Source organism: Sorghum bicolor, chromosome 2 (genome assembly GCF_000003195.3).
Source record: "Sorghum bicolor cultivar BTx623 chromosome 2, Sorghum_bicolor_NCBIv3, whole genome shotgun sequence".
Taxonomy (NCBI): domain Eukaryota; kingdom Viridiplantae; phylum Streptophyta; class Magnoliopsida; order Poales; family Poaceae; genus Sorghum; species Sorghum bicolor.
Genome location: NC_012871.2, coordinates 29110613 through 29130680, shown reverse-complemented (window position 1 = coordinate 29130680; position 20068 = coordinate 29110613).

The window sequence follows — 20068 nt, the reverse complement described above, 5'->3', positions numbered from 1 at the left end:
GGAAATTCAATTAAACCAGATAAAGTACCAAACTACATCAGAAAAATCCCAAACTTGGTGGGTTGAACATCTATGACACTACTACGCCTTGGAAAACGTTTGAGACCAATACGATATAGGAATGCTCATGAACTCAATAAAGTTGAGTAATCAAATTGTTACGACACGGTTCAGTGGAAGGGCTGTGAAGCATGTATTTTATGCCTACCTCCAAATGTCTTGAAATTTTTTTGGCAAGAATCTACACTCAAATGATGACACCACACAATATCTCACAATTTTCTGGTCACGCAAGCTATTATTATATTTTTCTTCATGCTAAATGAGATAAAAAATGGTGGACTACACCTAGATCCCACTAGTTTTTTTCACCAACCATAGCAAAGTTTTATTTCAGGGGGTAGATGAGACCTGTGAAGAAGTTTGGCACCATTTAGAGTCATTTCAGGGGTAGACTTAGTTCAAACGCTAATTACTGGGTGACGTCGCGCAAAAATTCAATTAAACCGGATAAAGTACCAAATCACATCAGAAAAATCCCAAACTTGGTGGATTGAACATCAATTTCACTAGTACGCCTTGGAAAAAGTTTGAGACCAATACAATATCGGAATGCTCATAGACTCAATAAAGCTTAGTAACCAAAGTGTCACGACAAGGTTCGGTGGTAGGGCTCTTCTATGTTTGTGAAGCATGTATCTTATGCCTATCTCCAAATGTTTTGAAATTTTTTAGCAAGTCTCTACACCCAAATGATGACCCACACAAGATCTCACAATTTTCTGGTCATGCAAGCTATTATTACATTTTTCTTTGTGCTAAATGAGATGAAAAATGGTGGACTGCACCTAGATCCAACTAGGTTTTTTCACCAACCACAGCAAAGTTTTATTTTAGGGGGTAGATGAGACCCTGTGGAGAAGTTTGGCACCATTTGGAGTCATTTCAGGGATAGAGTTAGTTCAAGCGCAAATTAACAGGTGACGTCGCACTGAACTTCAATTAAACCAGATAAAGTACGAAACCACATCAGAAAAATCCCAAACTTGGTGGGTTGAACATCAATGGCACTAGTAAGGCTTGGAAAATGTTTGAGACCAATACAATATCGGAATGCTCATGGACTCAATGAAGCTTAGTAACCAAAGTGTTACGACATGATAAGTCTTAGATGTAGAAATAAGCATAGTGTCTTACATGCAGAAATAGAGAAGGGCACCTAGCATAAGGTACATATTTTATCATAAATGGATTACATGGCAAATGACAAATAAAATCTAGGCAGCTAGTGTTCTTCCTTGTCCATCGTGACGCACCTAGGGCAACGAGCTCTGTGGAATGCTTCGCTCAACATTCCTAATCTTTACTGAATGGTCAACTACAAAGAGAGACATGTCACTGAACTGGTTAAATTCATCCAGGTCAAATACACCATCAACTCCTATGGCTTGTTTCTTTTCAGGGAAAACTACGTGCTTTGGATGGTCGGTAATTTTCTTCTTATCATTAGGAGAGAGGACCTGCTCAGCATAGAAGACCTATGCAGCACGGTTAGCCATTATCCATGAATCATCTTTGTAGCCTACCTTACTTAGATCTAGAACTCTGACCCATAGATGTCTACTGTGACATGTTTGTCTTCAGCCCATTGACACTGAAATATAGGGATCTGAAATGTACCATAGTCTAGTTCCCATATGTCCTCTACGAAGCCAAAGTAAGTTGTTTCCTCACTAGTTTCACAGTCTAAGGCGTCACATCGAACACCACTGTTTTGTGCCATGCTCTTTTGATCCTTGCACTTGGTACAGAACGTGAAGCCACTAATATCATAGGTTTGCCAAGTCGTCACCTGGCGTGATGGCCTAGATGCCAAGACCTTGATGGTGCGATCCTCGAGTGTTCCCCATCTAGAATGTCATGCTCCCTTAGCCATGAGGTGAGCCTATTCTTGTGTTCCTTCATTATCTATTCGTCTGTGTGCCCATGATTATGTTTTTGAAGCTCTTCAATGTGTAAATAGATCAAAGGCTCCATTATCGAGAGCTAATGCAGGACGCTGTGATGTGCCTCGAGGACTGAATTGTAATCTTTTGGGATGTATATTTCTTTCCATCCTACCTCTTCCATTCAGCCTACCCTCGTGTCTTGACGGAGGCAACCCTATTACAACCTGGTCTTTTAGGACCCTATTGCAGAATGGACCTCCAGACTCAATGGCCTCTTCAGTTAAGTCCCCCTCTACCATAGACGCCTCTTGACGAGCACGAGTTGATACATAGCCATTTAGTATTGACATGAAACGCTCATACGTCCACATCTCATGCAAATACATGGGACCCAATGCCTCAATTTGTCAAACTAAGTGCACCACAAGGTAAACCATCACATCGAAGAATGCTGGGGGGAAACACATCTCAAACTATGACACTGTTTCGACTGTGAATTCCTTAAGAGACACCTTCTGTGAGATCCTGTTGAAGAACTAGCACAACCATGTAACTGCAATCTTTATCCACACCGGGTTTATAGCCCTAATGGCAATAGGGAGGAAAGTAGATAGTATGACATGACAATCATGTGAGTTGTAGTTGGTGAGTGTAAGGTCTTTCATTGACACAATACTCCATATGCTAGAGCAGAATCCAGATGAGACTTTCAATTTCTTCAACCACACACACATCACATGATTCTCTTCATTGTTGAGGTTGTAGCTTGCTGCCGGGAGGTGGTACTTCCTATTTTCTAGCCTAACAAGGTAAAGTTCTTTTTTATGCCTAACTGTATCATGTCCAAGTGTAAATTTAATCCTTCTTTTGTCTTTCCCTTCATGTCCAACAAGGTACCAATTAGGCTTTCAAACACGTTCTTCTGAACGTGCATACCATCGATCGCGTGGCGTACGTCTAACTCTGACCAGTATTCCTAATACTCGAAGAAAATCGTTTTCTTCTTGAATGTAGCCCCTAGAGCTGGTTTGACATTATTTCTTGGTTTTCCATCTTTTATCTTCTTCCTAAAAATAAATTTGAGTTTCCTGACTATGCTGAAAACTCTTTTGCCTTTACTATTAATGATGGAGCAGTAGATTGTAGTTCACTATTATTGTCAAAGTACTTATCCATCTTTCTCTGCCGACACCTGTGTCCTTTCGATAAAAAGCATCTGTGCCTCATGTACACTATCTTCTTAGATGCAGTAAGGGACACATAAGCGGTGCCATCTATGCATACCACACAACCAAGCTTTCTCTTGATCTGCTCTGATAATGTAAAGAGAGCAGGGTAGTCATTGATCGTAACAAAGATAATTGCTCTTAGTGTGAATGATTCTTTGCGGTACTCGTTGTCCAACATTTGAACACCTATTTTCCATAGTATCTTCATGTCCTGCATTGAGGGCTCCAAAATAACATCCATATCAACTCCAGACTCTGTAGGTCTAGAGATAAGGATGGTTAGCAAAAGGTACTTTTGCTTCTACATCAACCATGGAGGGAGGTTGTAGATGGTGAGGATCACCGGCCATGTGTTGTGCTTGCTGCTCCTCTCAGCAAATGGATTCATTCCATCAATACTCAGTGTGAACCTACCATTCCTTGGTTCATTAGCAAAGTCCTTGTGGTTTTCATTGAAATCTTTCCACTGCTGCCATCGGCTAGGTGCGGAAGCTTCCCATCGTCTTTGTGCTCATCACAAGCATGCCAGCTCATAAGTTGGGCATCCTCTAGGTTAGCGAACAAACACCTTAGTAGGAATCTTTTTCTACGCATAATAGTCTACTTCTTCCTTTTCTTTGCCGGTGGGTTTTGAACTACTCTTTCGGGTCTTCCCTTAGACACAGAGGCAACACACTCTTCCTCTATGTAGTCTTTATTTGTCTTGTACCTACTTGCACCACACTTGGGACAGCTGTCGAAGTCCTTATAATCATCACCTTGATATAGGATATAGTGATTTCTACAAGCATAGATCTTCTCAACACCCATTTTGAGTGGACTAGTTAGCTTCTTTGCATAGTACATGTTAGCAGGCACTTTGTTATCCTTAGGAAGCATGTCTACGATAATGCTCAAGAACGCATCGAAGCCAACATTAGAAAGACCATATCTAGCTTTGCACACCAACAACTTTAGCATAGACCGCAGCATCGTTAACTCTTTGGTGTAACCCTTGGACTTATCATACAAAGGCTCTTCTGCTGTCTTCATCAGGGCCTCCATACCTTTCATGAAAAACACTAATGGATCTTCTGCATGATGACACAACATTGCCTCTAGAAATTCTGCATCTTCTGCAGCAATATTAGTTTCTGTGCCATCTTCATTTCCTCCAACAAAACCATGATCAGGAACATTTGGCACAACATGTTCAGTGGCTAGACCATCGGTATCAGGTTGTTGTGTCTCGTGTACGAACTCAAACCCGTCAACAATTCCAGTTGCATAAGGCGCAGAGCTACCCTCTCCATTCTTTGTCCAAATCAAGTATTAATCCTCGACGGACCAGATGAGTAAGGATTTGTTGAATGTCATCAGATACAACAAGATTTTCTACAATCTATGCATGGACAATGTATGTGTGTCTTTCTTGTTCTTGAAGCATGGTTCTTAGCAGCATCAACAAACCTCTGGACCTCAGTTATGTATGATGGATCTAGTCTTGATAAATTATACATCCAGAATGACCTCTCCATCACTACCTGTAATTCATGATCTAAGGTTTAGAAAAGATTTATCTTGGGTTTATTAGGTAGGGTTTATGGTTTAGCTTGGGACTAAAGGAAAAAAACCTAAGTTACATAATTAAAAAAATCCAAGTACATAGCATAATTATAGAAACACATAATTCATTAAAAATATATAGATATGAACAAAATAAGTTGAGAAATAAGGAGAGATATTGAAGTAAATAACCAAAGTACCACGTAATTGAAAAAATCAAATCTACATTTCTCTCTCTACATAAATATACAAGAAAACACCATTGATTCAATCTTATATCTCTCTCTCTAAAATAGAGAACCAATCATGAAAATGGAGAGAGAGGAGAGGCATTATCCAACCATCTTGAGCAACCTCATCTAACCATCTTAAGAAATAAAGACAAGAAGCTAGATATTCTTCTCCCACACTCATAGTGAAACCCTAGATCCAAAAAGTGGCTCTAATTGAGCATTAATGAGCAAATTGAGGCAATAGGGACATAAACTAACCTTTTTTGGCAACCTCCTTCCAAGAAATCAAGATCAAAACCTCCCCTCTTATATTTTGTAAAATCTGGACCTCCAAAATCGCCTCCAATGGAAGGTTGCTGCGAGATACAGTGCTGCTCGGGGAGAAATAAGGGGTATCTATACCCAAGAAATCACAGACGGTTGGATAAGACAACCGCCTGTGGTTTTGCATTTTCACATGCAGTTGTCTTAAGATAGCCGCCTGTGTAAATGTAACATTTACACAGGCGGACTACTTAGGACAGCCGCTTGTGAAAATGCACCACATGTGGCTTTTTTATGACAACCGCATGTGGTAATGCGTTTTCATAGGCGGTTGGCTGCTCTGACACTGCACTTTTTATACCTTAGGTGCGTGATAACCTAAACCATATGTGGTATAATAAAAGCGTCGGTGTTGTACCTTTTTCTACTAGCGATTGCGAAGAATAGAGAGAGCGAATGTAAAATGAACTCAGTGTATTCTTTCATTGATCAAAGAGTTTAGATACAACATTGGAATAGGTTACAGGAAGAAACGACCCCTTCCAATCCACGACACACGGTCATAGTCATGGTGGAACTGTCCCTTAGAATATGGTCTTCACGGAGAAGTCATCTCCAAGTAGGGAGTCATTGGGATCGTGGAGATAGCACTGAGGGGAATTGGAGGAGTTGGTTAGAATCACCCGTTGAGATTTTTGGTAAGAGAAACCAGTTGTTCGTCCATCTTCAGTCCATGCAAGACACTAGTACATAGTTGCTCTAAGCCGGCGGGGGCTAAAACTTTGCACAAGCGGTTTTAGTTATAGTGTGCCTGTGTTGTAAATTTGTACGACAAGAATTAAAAACCGCCTGTGTAAATAGGTCTGTACAGGCGGTTCACATAAGAAAACCACCTGTGTTAATGCTCCATTTACACATGCGGTTCACATAAAAGAACCGCCTGTGTAAATGGAGCATTAACACAGGCGGTTCAGTTATGTGAGCCGCCTATGTTAATTGATTTACATAGACGGTTTCTTAAGCAAACCGCCTGTGCTATTCTTTCTATAAATAACCCCACAACCCCCTTCTTCCTCCTCGGGCAGAACTGTAGCTCACAGCCACCTTCCATTGAAGCACATCTTGGAGGTCCAGTTTTTCCAAAATACAAGGGGGGAGGTTTTGATCTTCATTTCTTGGAAGGAGGTGGCTAACAAAGGATAGTTGATGCCTCTAATGCATCTTTTTGTGCCCTCTTGCTCAATTTGAGCTACTTTTTGGATATAGGGTTTCACCATGAGAGAGAGAGAGAGTAGAATAGCTAGGTATGGACTATATTTGCTCAAATGAGGTTGCTTAAGATGGTCACGACACTGAGATCTATGCTAAAACTATTGATGGCAAAAGCCACGTATGGTCTATCTGATGTTGGATTCGATACGTTCTTAAGTATTATCGGAGACATGCTTCCAAAGGAGAATAAATTGCCTGCTAACACGTACCATGCAAAGAAGCTGATCAGTCCGCTCACTATGGGTGTCAAGAAAATCCAAGCGTGTAGGAATCATTGTATCCTATATCACGGTGATGAATACAAGGACTTGGTGAAAGGTCCAAATGGCTAGAGGGGGGTGAATAGCCTATTTAAATTTTCTACAAACTTCAACTAGACAAGTTGATTAGTAAAACAAAAGGCGAAGCTATTCTAGCACTAGCACAACTAAGCTATGCAAGCCACCTACATAAGTCTAGCAAGAAAGCTAAACACTAGTTACAACAAGAAAGCACAACTAGAAGCTTGCTACACTCCTAAACAAGATAGCTAAGCTACACAAGCTATACAACTAGCAAGGTATGCACATAAGTAAAGCAGAGGGGAGTGATTGTTATACCAACATTGTAGAGTAGAAATATAGCCAATCAATCAATCACAATTACAAGAGAATCCTTGGCAAGAGATGACACAAGATTTTTTCTGAGGTTCACTTGCTTCTCGGCAAGCTAGTCCTCATTGTGGCGATAGACCCACTTGATGGATCACGAGCTAATTGGCAATCCAAAGCCAAACACTCAACGGGTGCCGCACATCCAGTCACAAGATGGGGATCCTCCAAGCCACGAGCAATCCACTAGACTGGCCAATTGCGATCTCATACGGGGAAGGCTCAAGAACACCTCACAAAACACTTGGTGAGGCTCAAAACAATCTCCAATCACGAGCTCAACACCACCTCTGCTCCAAGCCGTCTAGGGCATCGGGAAACACCCAAGAGTAACAAGAAATCCGTAGCAAACTCAAGAATCAAGTGCCACTAAATGCAACTCTCAAAGCAATGCACTTGAATCTCACTCAATCTCACTAGGATTAGCAATCAAGCAAGGAGATGAGTGGAGGGAGTGTTTTTTAGCTCAATGTATGCCTCAAGTATTCAAAAATGCAATAGTTAGCCTCCCAAAGCTGGCCACCTTCTATTTATAAGCCCCCTCAAAGAACTAGCCATTGGCCACTTTCACTGGGCTGAAATCGGGGGCACCTTACGCTGTTGATGTTGCACTAGACGCTCTGCACCTAGCGTCCGGTGACACTCAATGGCTAACTGTACTGCTTCTAACAGAGCACTGGATGCTAACTCGGAGTGTCCGGTGACACCGTCTGGTGTGAGGGTGAAACTTACACCCTCCCTGAGTTTAGGACCGGACACTACCAGGTGCGTCCGGTGCTCGCGTCCGGTGTGAGGGTGAAACTTACACCCTCCCTGAGTTTAGGACCGGATGCTACCAGGTGCATCCGGTGCGTAGCAGTAGGCACCTAGTCATTTTGACCATAGTCGTCCTCACCGGACGCCCTCACGATGCGTCCGGTGCTAGAGAAACACTCCCGTGACTTCTCTAAAATTCCCACTGTTGACGGTCCTTAATGCTCAGATTTAACCATCAACTAATCATGGAAAAGGATCCAAATGCAACCAACACCTAGACTTAGGGTTTTATCTGACAGAATTCCACGAGTTTTGGTGTTTGTCTATTTCTGCAGGGGGTTATCCGGAAATATGGAAAAGAGGCCCACATGTCGGGTTAATGACGGGATATTAACTTGACGCGCAATTATCTGCCATCTAGAAGAGTCCAGAAGCCACGGGAGCGAACGGGAGACGTGACGGAGCCGGGCACTGGCCGCCCGCCCTCTCTTACTGGGCGCCCGCCCTCCCCCCTGGACCAATCAGGGTGAAGTTCGGGGATCATGCTCCACCGACCTAATACTTCAAGGAAAACCACACGATCAATGTCGGTTTGATCCGACGGCCCAGATTCATCTGAAAAGACTATATAAGCAAGGCCCCCTGGCCCTTGGAGATCATACCTCTTCTACAGAGTCAAAGCTAGGGTTTCAATTCTTCATCCAAGTAGAGAGGATCCCTCTAGTTCTTCTAGTTCTTCTAGTTCTACCTCTAGTTCATCTAGATCTAGTTCTAGTTCATCTAGTTCTAGTTCTAGTTCCTCTAGTTCTAGTTCTAGTTAGTTCTAGTTGTAATCTAGAAAATAGGGAGAGAGAAGAGGAGAGCGGAGGAGGAGGAGCCGGATCTGTCGGATCTTCCTCAACATTGTACTTTTGCAGCAACTGGTTCGTTCTTCATCGTTCTCCAGGTTCTTCAATTCATAATCCTGAGTTCTTTAATTACTTTTATTTACATTCAAGTTATTTATTGGATTCCCGCTTGCATCAAGTGCTCTAATCTTTGCAACATTAGAGTAGTAATTAATAGATTAGACGTGGTGTTTAGTCTTGCAATTACCTAGAATTGCACCCAATCCTGCGGATTGTTGTGGTAGCCTTAGGGTAGTGACAGTCCTAACGGTCGACGTATTCCACCTCGTTCGGATCGGTGTTTGTAGGACCATAGTCAGACCTTCCTAGCCCCCTTCTCATCTCTTTCTGTGGTTAGTGCTCTGATGTCCCGATATAAATAATCTTTGAAGTAATTCTTGATTCTTAGATCAACTAGAGAACTCTCAGGAAACTTCCTCTCTTCCCATTAAAAATAATTATATAGTTATCCTTGGGCGATCTTGGATCTTAGTTAGTACACTCACGTTCTCTGTGGAAAATTGATACTCTGGAATACTCCCGGGTGAAGGCTACATCGGTATCCGTGCGCTTGTGGATTTTTCTGTTTGCGTTTAAATTACCCAACAAGCTTTCTGGCGCCGTTGCCGGGGAGCGGTAGCTGTGCTAGTTTCGAACCAAGTCATCCGTGTATCCTTTTTCTTTTCCTTTTTACCACACTCACCTTACCATTTTCACCATACCACATGGATTTCACTCCAATCTATAAATTCTTTGCTCCAAAGGGCGAGTTATTAGAGTCACCACCATCATCACATCCAATTCTTACAGATGGCTACGACCTCGGCCCTGATCTAATAGCCATGATTCAGGAGCAACCCTTCTCTGGGGAAGTAGATGAAGATCCATACACTCACCTTAGAGAATTTGAGCAGTTGTGCTCTTGCCGATCTATTTCTGGCATGACACAAGAAACCCTTAAATGGAAATTATTTCCATTCTCCCTTTTGGGAAGAGCAAAAAAGTGGTATGCTCATTCTGTAGGAGGCGTTAATGGAAGTTGGGATGAACTTGGGACACCTTTTGTCTCGCTTTCTTCCCACTTTTTTGAATTGCTGACCTTAGAATTGAAATTCTTACATTCAAACAAAGAGAGAAGGAAACTTTAGGAGCAGCTTGGGCTAGGTTCACAAGCCTTACCAATTCCGGTCCAAACCTTTCCCTGTCTGACCATGTACTGTACTACCACTTTTATCGTGGTCTAAACAAGGAAGCTGCTCTTCACCTCGACATTGCTTCAGGAGGCTCATTCACACACAAACTCACAGATGAGGGGAGAGCTATCCTAGAGAGAATCCTTGAAAATACCCCTTACACAGGCATTTATGATGAGTTTCCTGAAGAAGAAAAAGAAGTCGAGCCTGATCCTAAACTAAAAGATGAGGAACTTGCAACCGAGTTAGAAATTCCACCTGACCCATCCATTAATTTGGTTGTAGAGAAACCTCCCGATAAAGGAATGCAAAACCAACTAAGGGATGATGAACCACCACCTTTAGAGCATCCCTTTGAATTCGAGGAAGATCTTTTTGAAGATTATGGAAACACCTCGAATTTTCCTATCCAAACATGACCTCTAGCAGGGACCACTCAATCCGTTCTAAGAGTAGAATCTATTGACATAGAACACATCAAAAGCCTTTCGGCTATTCTGAGTTATGAATGGCTAACAGAAGCTGAGCTGTCTCCTGAGATAGCTCGGATCATCACTCCTTCAACCATTCTTCTATGCCAAGTTAGAAGGTCCGCTAGGAAGATCCACTACAATCCATATGTTGGGATAAATGTTATTTCCAAGGAGTTAGCTGACACTCTTTATCCCTACGAGTCCATAACCCCATCTCAAAAACTTTTACAAAGTCCATCTAGATTAATTCTAGAAAGCCATGGGGTATTAAGGGCAGTTCCTGTTAGAATCAAGGACTCAGGAATATGTCTAGATTTTCACATTTACGACATACCGGAGATTCCTCTCTTGATTGGCAGACCAATCATGAAACTTCTACAAGAACAACCACAACGAGGTCATTTAGACTTCAAGGTTGGGAATTCCACTATTGTTGTTCCTCTTGCTAGATCAATTAACACGATAGTGGAACCCAAACTTGAACCAGATCCTATTGAGGAGATCTTAATGCTGAATCAAGAGGAGATGGCCCAACCATTCTTTAATCATGAACACTTTGTTCAAGAAGAAGAAGAGTTGGTAGAACCCGTTGAGCTAGACAAAAATGAACAACCTTCACCTCCTTCAATAGAGCTAAAGCCTCTTCCTTCTGGCCTTAGATATGTCTTTTTGCACAACAACCCAAAAACTCCAGTAATTATGAGTGACAAGCTTTCTGATTATGAAACACAACAACTTATCACTGTTCTTGAAAGGCATAGATCAGCATTTGGCTACTCTCTCGAAGATCTCACGGGCATTAGTCCCATTCTCTGTACTCATCGTATCCCTATTGATCCCAATTCTACACCTTCAAGGGAACCACAACGGAGACTTAACAATGCTATGCGAGAGGTTGTTAAGAAAGAGGTCCTCAAACTCTATCGTGCTGGGATTATTTATCCTGTGCCACATAGTGAGTGGGTTAGCCCTGTCCAAGTAGTGCCAAAGAAAGGAGGAATGACGGTCGTTAGGAATGAGAAGAATGAACTCATCCCTCAACGAATTGTCACTGGGTGGCGTATGTGTATTGACTATCGAAAACTCAATAAGGCTACAAAGAAAGATCATTTTCTGTTACCCTTCATTGATGAAATGTTGGAACGGCTTGCAAACCACTCTTTCTTTTGTTTCCTTGATGGTTATTCTGGATATCACCAAATCCCAATCCACCCAGATGACCAAGAAAAGACTACCTTTACATGCCCGTATGGAACTTATGCATACCGACGAATGTCGTTCGGATTGTGCAATGCTCCAGCTTCTTTCCAACGGTGCATGATGTCTATTTTCTCAGACATGATTGAGAAAATCATGGAGGTTTTCATGGATGATTTTACCGTCTATGGCAAAACCTTTGATCATTGTTTAGAGAATTTAGATAGAGTCTTGCAGCGATGTGAAGAAAAGCACTTAATCCTGAACTGGGAGAAATATAGAGGTGGACAAAGCAAAGATTGAAGTTATTGAAAAACTTCCACCTCCCACGAATGTGAAAGGAATCCGTAGCTTTTTGGGACATGCAGGGTTCTATAGACGCTTTATCAAGAATTTCTCTCAAATTGCTAGACCCCTAACTAATCTCCTAGCTAAGGACGCACCTTTCATCTTTAGTGATGAGTGTCATGAATCTTTTCAAACTCTTAAGAAAGCACTCATCTCAGCCCCGATTATCCAACCACCTGATTGGAATCTTCCTTTTGAGATCATGTGTGATGCTAGCGATTTTGCGGTTTTTGCCATTTTAGGACAAACCAAGGATAGAAAGCATTATGCCATATCCTACGCTAGCAAAACCTTGTCTGGACCACAGCTCAATTATACTACAACTGAAAAAGAGCTTTTGGCTGTTGTCTTTGCTATAGACAAGTTTAGATCTTACTTAGTGGGGGCAAAGATAATCATCTATTCAGACCATGCTGCTCTCAAGTACCTCCTCACTAAGAAAGATGCTAAGCCTCGTCTAATTCGATGGATTCTTCTTCTCCAAGACTTTGACATAGAAATCCGAGATAGGAAGGGAGTTGAGAATTCCGTAGCCGACCACTTGTCTAGGCTTCAGTATAAGGAAACACATGATGAGCTTCCCATAAATGACTACCTAAGGGATGACACCCTGCTTAAGATAACACATGCAGATCCATGGTACGAGGACATCGTAAACTTTATAGTAAAAGGCTATGTCCCACCTGGTGCAAACAAAAGGAAGTTGCTTCACGATAGTCGTTTCCACCTTTGGGATGAGCCATCTCTTTTCCGAGTCTGCGCTGATGGACTCTTGAGAAGGTGTGTTCCTATGGCTGAGGCTACTCAAATTATGGAAAGATGCCATGCCTCGCCATATGGAGGACACTACGGAGCATTTCGAACACATGCTAAAATTTGGCAAAATGGCTTTTTCTGGCCAACGATGTATGAAGATACAAAGGACTTTGTCAGGAGATGCCACCGATGTCAAAAACATGGGAATATCAACTCACGAAATGAAATGCCTCTCACAAATAATCTTCAAGTAGAACTTTTCGATGTATGGGGCATTGATTTCACGGGGCCGTTCCCTATGTCCGGGAATTGCGAGTATATCTTAGTAGCTGTGGACTACGTGTCCAAATGGGTAGAAGCCCTACCTTGTCGATCAGCTAATTCAAAACATGCCAAGAGAATGTTCCATGAAGTAATCTTTCCTCGCTTTGGTATACCTCGGATGGTTATAAGCGATGGTGGTTCCCACTTCATTGACAAAATCTTCCGGAAGTACCTAGCTGATCATGGAGTTCGACACAACGTCGCAACACCATACCATCCTCAGACTAGCGGTCAAGCCGAAACATCTAACAAACAAATCAAAAATATTTTACAAAAGACCGTAGATGAGATGGGTAAGGGGTGGAAGGACAAACTTCCTGATGCACTTTGGGCATATAGAACTGCATTCAAAACACCCATAGGCATGTCACCTTATCAACTTGTATATGGAAAAACTTGTCATTTGCCTGTGGAAGTAGAGTTTAAGGCTCATTGGGCACTCAAGAAATGGGACATGGATCTCCACCTTGCTAGCAAGAATCGTCTGATGCAACTATCTGAGCTAGAAGAATGGAGAGAGAAAGCCTACCACAATTCAAGGATCTATAAGGAGAGAACAAAATGATGGCATGATAAGAGAATCAAGCACAAGGAGTTTAAGCCTAGAGATAAGGTTCTACTATTCAATTCAAGAGTTAAGCTCTTTGGGCATGGTAAGCTACGAAGTAAGTGGGATGGACCATACAAGGTTATTGACACTTCAACACATGGAGCCATTACCATCTAAAATGACATAGGTAACACTTTTAAGGTAAATGGTCAACGCTTGAAAATCTATCTTGAGCCACAAAACAACCTGGTAGAGGAACTTGATGTGATTGAGTTTATAGAATTCTCATATTAAGCTCTCATAAGCTCTAGACAATTACCTAACCCTTAACATGGTCCACGAGTTTTGTTGTCTATTTGGGTTGTGCAGGATTTTGAGGCTTAAGAAGAGTGAGACCGAACATGCAGGCCACAAGAGTGAACGACTATGTCAACATCCAGCTTGGGGGAGGCACCCCCACGTGTATCTAGATAAGTATTACTTTTCTTTCTTAGTTTTATTTACTAGTATTCGGAAATAAAAAATGCATAACCATGAAACCAAACAAAGTTTTTCTTTTGAGTAATATACAATAGTTTTGTGTAATCCTAAGTTTTAAATAAAATAAAAAGAAAGTTTGATTCAAGTCTAGGTAATTGACAAACATGATATGAGCAGGTCTGAGCTACTATTTAACTTGTTCCAAGTTTTGCTAGAGTTCTGGAGATTTTATCTTTTGAAAATCTAAAAATTCATAAAATATATATATATATATGAGATCATAATACCTAGAGTCTTATAAGATATAAATATTAAAGCTGTGGTCACTTGCTTTGTTTAAGCCATTGTTAATTCTTGTAGTTTTGGTTGAGAGAATTATCATGCTCCCAAGATCAAGATCTTTTTGTTTTAAAAATATAAAAGATTCACTCTTCCGAAGTATTATTGCGTTAAAGGCATGGGACTATGCAAAAATTTGATTCAAAAAAAAAGAGTGAGACGAGAGGTAAAAATAGACAAGTGTCCGAAGTAGAATTAGGGGTACAAAGATACCCACCTGAGTGGAAAAAATGGACATGTGTCCGACAGTAGAATTAGGGGTACTTGCTGCCCACTTAAAAAAAAGGAGACTGAAAAAAAAGAGAAAAAAAAGAAAAAAAATGATAGCCCATGGTCCCTCTAATAAGCAATATGCCAGTAAGAGATGGCAAACATTTCAAAAAGGTCAAAGGTCTTGATCTAGGAGTATGACATTCCTCTCCCTTGCTTCGAGCGTTGACATAGCAAAATGCAAAGTAAGTATGCTAAAACTTTTAAAGCTCTACTTATATATCTTTTGAGAAGAAGGCAAATGCCTCAGTTTTATTTTGCAGACTTATAAAAAAACTCCAGAACAAAGGTAAGACAGAAGAACTTGAGACATAGTGCTTGACTTGATCGTTCTGTTTTTCAATCACTTAAGACCTTAAAACCCTGTAGTAAGAGGCATAAAAGTAACCCCTATTTTCTTGCTGATTTTAGTTTTGCTCAGAGACGAGCAAAGGTTAAGCTTGGGGGAGCTTGTTGACGGTCCTTAATGCTCACATTTAACCATCAACTAATAATGGAAAAGGATCCAAATGCAACCAACACCTAGACTTAGGGTTTTATCTGACAGAATTCCACGAGTTTTGGTGTTTGTCTATTTCTGCAGGGGTTATCAGGAAATATGGAAAAGAGACCCACATGTCGGGTTAATGACGGGATATTAACTTGACGCGCAAATATCTGCCATCTAGAAGAGTCTAGAAGCCACGGGAGCGAACGGGAGACGTGACGGAGCCGGGCACTGGGCGCCCGCCCTCTCTTACTGGGCGCCCGCCCTCCCCCCTGACCAATCAGGGCGAAGTTCGGGGATCATGCTCCACCGACCTAATACTTCAAGGAAAACCACACGATCAATGTCGGTTTGATCCGACGGCCTAGATTCATCTGAAAAGACTATATAAGCAAGGCCCCCTGGCTTCTGGAGATCATACCTCTTCTACAGAATCAAAGCTAGGGTTTCAATTCTTCATCCAAGTAGAGAGGATCCCTCTAGTTCTTCTAGTTCTACCTCTAGTTCATCTAGATCTAGTTCTAGTTCATCTAGTTCTAGTTCTAGTTCCTCTAGTTCTAGTTCTAGTTAGTTCTAGTTGTAATCTAGAAAATAGGGAGAGAGAAGAGGAGAGCGGAGGAGGAGGAGCCGGATCTGTCGAATCTTCCTCAACATTGTACTTTTACAGCAACTGGTTCGTTCTTCATCGTTCTCCAGGTTCTTCAATTCATAATCCTGAGTTCTTTAATTACTTTTATTTACATTCAAGTTATTTATTGGATTCCCGCTTGCATCAAGTGCTCTAATCTTTGCAACATTAGAGTACTAATTAATAGATTAGACGTGGTGTTTAGTCTTGCAATTACCTGGAATTGCACCCAGTCCTGCGGATTGTTGTGGTAGCCTTAGGGTAGTGACAGCCCTAACAGTCGACGTATTCCACCTCGTTCGGATCGGTGTTTGTAGGACCGTAGTCAGACCTTCCTAGCCCCGTTCTCATCTCTTTCTGTGGTTAGTGCTCTGATGTCCCGATATAAATAATCTTTGAAGTAATTCTTGATTCTTAGATCAACTAGAGCACTCTCAGGAAACTTCCTCTCTTCCCATTAAAAATAATTATATAGTTATCCTTGGGCGATCTTGGATCTTAATTAGTACACTCACGTTCTCTGTGGAAAATCGATACTCTGGAATACTCCCGGGTGAAGGCTACATCGGTATCCGTGCGCTTGCGGATTTTTCTGTTTGCGTTTAAATTACCCAACACCCACCGACGCAATAGAAAATATACACTTATTTTTCTCAAAAGCATCGAATCCCGCCTCGCAAGCTTGGCGGAAGGGAGAGAGGAACCCAAACCCCTCTCAACCCTAGGAACTCCACCTCCTTTGCAAATGTGCTAACACCAACAAGTGTCCACCACCAAAGTGTATGTGTGTTAGCTTTTCACAAACATTTTACCATAGGAGTTAGGTTAGCACTTTACTAGATCCTAATGCATATGCTCAAGATATGGACCTAGTAACACTAGATTCGAGAGATGACCGTGATTTCCCTTCTTGATATCCGGCTATCTATCCTAAATCCAGTCAATCACTTCTCTACTCAACTAAGACCGGCAAAAGTAAAACCCTATGTTTATACCTTTGCCTTGATAACTTTGCTCCTCGTCTATCATTATGATCTCCACATCATGCTTCATCTCTTTGTAATCATGTGGCCACCTTTCCATGCCACCATGCACCTTCATCACATGTGTTGCTATGCCTAACTCAAATCACTTAAACACAAGGCATTAGCAACTTGGTGTCATTAATTACCAAAACCAAACTTGGGCTTTCAATCTCCCCCTTTTTGGTAATTAATGACAACCATCACAAAGATATGAAATGAAATCATAATGAACTTGAATTGCTTGTCCAAAGCATTTTAATCATGCGACAAGATTGGACAACCATTTCAATTTCAGTTTTAGTAGTACTAGCTCCCCCTACATATGTGCTTCCATGAGTTTGGTTCAAGTTTGCATGTATTCATGAATTAGAGTTTTGGGAGATTTATTACTACCAAAATGATGCTAAGGTATATAGAATGGACCTTTGAAGCGTGATACCAATCAGAGTTGCCAATATACCATCCTTAGCACCAATGTAGCAAGACATGTAATTCGGTTTGATCCAAGGACAAGCTTTTTCACACCTCATAAAGTATAAGGGTTATCTTGACCATGTTGAATTACACATCATAAGCTCATATTCTAGATTCAACACTAGGTTTGCAAGCTCACACAAACATGTCATATGCTACCACTAGATCAATCAAACATAAAAGCAATAGTGGTACCATACAAACATCAAAAACTTTTGATTTTCATGAATGAGCCTATTGTCATGTAAACATGTCTATATGTTCTAAATGTGTCCTTAGCAAAGTATGAATGCTATGTCAACCAACTTTACCTTGCTTTGTTGGAGGAGAGGCATGTCGTATATAAATGTGGAGGTGCACTCATCTCAAGTTGGAGAAGTCAAGTATGTTCAATTCATTTCTCAACTTGCAAAATCTCTTCTCATCAAGTGGCTTTGTGAAGATATCGGCTAGTTGATCTTCGATGCCAATGCTTTCAATGCTAATATCACCCTTTTGTTGATGGTCCCTTATGAAATGGTGCCTTATGTCAATGTGCTTGGTTCTTGAATGTTGAACTGGATTTTGTGTCATCTTGATTGCACTCTCATTGTCACATAGAAAAGGCACATTCTTGAATTTGATTCCAACGTCATTCAAGGTAGCTTTCATCCAAAGCAATTGCGCACAACAACTACCGGCACTAATGTATTCGGCCTCGGCGGTTGATAGTGCAACACTATTTTGTTTCTTTGATGACCATGAAACTAGAGACCTTCCTAGAAATTGACAAGTGCCACTTGTGCTCATTCTATCAATCTTGCATCCACCATAACCGGAGTCCGAATATCCAATCAACTCAAAGTTAGACCCCTTGGGATACCATAATCCAACATCATGAGTGCCCTTTAGATACCTCAGTATTCTTTTGGTTGCCTTCAAGTGACTCTCTCTAGGTGAAGATTGGTATCTTGCACATGTGCATACACTAAACATTACATCTGGCCTTCATGCGGTGACATAGAGCAAACTTCCAATCATGGACCGATATAGCTTTTGATCTACCATGTTGCCACTTGCATCACTACCTAATTGATCATTTGTGCCCATAGGTGTGCTCATTGGTTTAGCTTCTTGCAACCCAAACTTCTTGATCATGTCCTTGATGTACTTTCCTTGACTCACAAAAGTGCCATTCTTCATTTGCTTGATTTGAAGACCAAGGAAGTAACTAAGCTCTCCAATCATGGACATTTCAAACTCATTTGCCATCATTCTTCCAAATTCTTCACAAAAGTCTTGATTGGTTGATCCAAAGATGATATCATCAACATAGATTTGCAACGCAAACAAGTCATTGCCTAGTTTCTTGGTGAAGAGGGTAGTGTCAACCTTTCCCATCTTGAACCCTTTAGTGAGAAGGAAATCTCTCAATCTCTCATACCATGCTCTAGGTGCTTGCTTCAAACCATACAATGCCTTCTTGAGTTTGTAAACATGGTTGGGTTTCTTGTCATCTTCAAAACTGGGAGGTTGTTTAACATAAACCAACTCATTGATGTATCGATTGAGAAATGCACTCTTCACATCCATTTGATAGAGCTTGATGTTGTGGGCACAAGCATAGGCTAGTAATATTCTAATTGCCTCCAATCTTGCAACCGGTGCATATGTTTCTCAAAAGACAAGACCTTCAACTTGAGTGTAGCCTTGTGCTACTAATCTTGCTTTGTTTCTCACAACCACACCATCTTGATCTTGCTTGTTTCTAAAGACCCACTTGGTACCAATCACATTGTAGTTCTTTGGCCTCTCAACAAGCTCCCACACTTGATTTCTTGTGAAGTTGTTCAATTCTTCATGCATGTCATTTACCCAATCCAAATCTTTCAATGCATCTTCTATTCTCTTTGGTTCTTCAAATGAGACAAATAAATAGTGCTCACAAAAGGATGCTAGCCTTGATCTTGTTTGTACACCACTTTGAATTCTTCCAATGACTTGATCCAATGGATGATATCTTGCTATGCTAGTAGGTTGGAGCATTGGGAGTTGATTGCTTCCACTTGCTTGATTTTGATTTTGATCATCATCATGAGAGCCACTAGTACTAGCTTGATTTATATCAATTTGCACTTCTTGATTGATCATGTGAATATCACTATCATCATCAACTTGCCTTGGCCTTATGTCACCAACATCCATGTTCTTCATTTCATTCGCCAATTGATCTCCTCTCACATCATCAAGATTTTGAGCTTCACTTTGAGATCCCTCGGTTTCATCAAACTCAACATCATGAACTTCTTCTAATGTGCCACTTATGAAATTCCAAACTCTATATGCCTTGCTTGTGGTGGAATAACCAAGTAAGAACCCTTCATCACATTTCTTCTCAAACTTGCTCAATCTAGTGCCTTTCTTGAGAATGTAGCATTTACAACCAAACACTCTAAAGTATGCAATGTTGGGCTTTCATCCATTCAATAGCTCATATGGTGTCTTCCCATGCTTCCCATGGCAATAGAGATGATTGATACAATAGCAAGCCGTGTTGGTAGCTTCTCTCTAAAATGAATGGCTAACATTGTATTCACTAAGCATTGATCTAGCCATATCAATCAAGGTTCTATTCTTTCTTTCAACTACACCATTGGACTGAGGAGTGTATGTTGGATAGAATCGATGTCCACTACCAAGATCATCACACAATTCCTCAATTCTTGTGTTCTTGAATTCACAACCATTGTCACTTCTAAT